The following is a 1268-nucleotide window of genomic DNA, read 5'->3' as shown; positions in this document are numbered from 1 at the left end:
CATAAAGCCCCAGACAGCATAGCTCCTAGGATCATTGGGACACTCAAACCCCTCCACCACGATAAGGTAGCAGCCCAAGGAATTTAATATTAGACTAAAAAAAAAAAAAAACCACTTCCTTACAAATTTTCTGTGGCTGTGTTGATTGCAGAATTTCCCTTTAGAGGATTGTGTTTTTTTATGCAGTCTTCTGCACTAATTCTCCAGTGAATCACAGCTTTTAAGCCAAAAACATGAATGATGCCAAACTCCAGATGGAGCGTTCACCAACAAACCCTGAAGCAGCGGCAGCTCAGCTTTATCTGCATATCGGAGCAGCAGGCACGCATTCATGGATGAGTCTGTGCCAGAAAATGAAGATGGAGAATAAAAGTGTGCTGCTGTTTACTGGAAATGCAAATGTTGCTGAGTTACACCTGAAACTAGAATTCGTAGTGAAGAACATCACAGCTTATGTATTTTCTTGAACTCTGTTCTGTTTGTCTAAAAAAAAAGTTGTTATATTTGACACACTCATGGAGACAGAGAGGCAGAGAATCCCTCGTTCACTTTAATTCGGTATAAATATAATAAGGTTTGAAGGTTGCGCTCTGCGGTCCACATTCAGAGGTCACACCAGCTGTTAGCAGGTTGTTGTGTTCCAGGAAAAAGTTTTAACAATAGTTTTTTTATGTGCGTGTCTTTGTGTTTGTCCCGTAAACTGAAATGCCAGGTCACATTTCATGCAGCCTCGTGTGAAGGCTGAAAACAGATTCAGCTGGGCATGAAAGCTGCGGCCACACTCTATAGATACTGTAAGAGCAGAGAAACTGTGGCCTGAATGCTAAGCACATCTTGTTTGGCTGAGCTTCTGAGTCTCTCTGCCAGGTTCATCTAATCTGCAACGGGCTTCAGTCTAAACCTCATGGGGATGCTCTGAGGTCCCGTTTGGCCACCAAACAAACACACACGTGGTCCAAACGCCTCAGAACTGACAGCTCATTTAAAATGGCACAAACTGAACAGATTTTATATAGTTTCATGCTTTCAGAAATGTTACAAGATTGACACTTTTTCTGCTTTTTAAATACCAATCAGGCATTTATTGGAAATATAAGGTAAATGAGTTAGCTTTGGTGATTATCTCTAAATTAGTTCATAATTAGTGAAAAATCAGAGCAGCATATATATTTATTTAATGTCTGTGATTCTTATTACGTCAAACAGTGTCATCATTAGAAATAATGAAGTCGTTATTTTTGTCTTTTGAATCCGTTTTTGTGCTTCTC

The 1268-nt window shown here is 39.8% G+C and overlaps 1 protein-coding gene across 2 annotated transcripts in view; it reads left to right on the top strand.

The window, feature by feature from the left end:
* abcc8 (ATP-binding cassette, sub-family C (CFTR/MRP), member 8) overlaps window positions 1-1268 on the top strand; it is a gene marked incomplete in the record, with an annotated part of 76086 nt that overhangs the window by 60263 nt on the left and 14555 nt on the right.

The sequence above is a fragment of the Austrofundulus limnaeus genome, unplaced genomic scaffold (assembly GCF_001266775.1).
Source record: "Austrofundulus limnaeus strain Quisiro unplaced genomic scaffold, Austrofundulus_limnaeus-1.0 Scaffold31, whole genome shotgun sequence".
Classification (NCBI taxonomy): Eukaryota; Metazoa; Chordata; class Actinopteri; order Cyprinodontiformes; family Rivulidae; genus Austrofundulus; species Austrofundulus limnaeus.
This window is presented reverse-complemented; position numbering and strand designations above follow the sequence as displayed.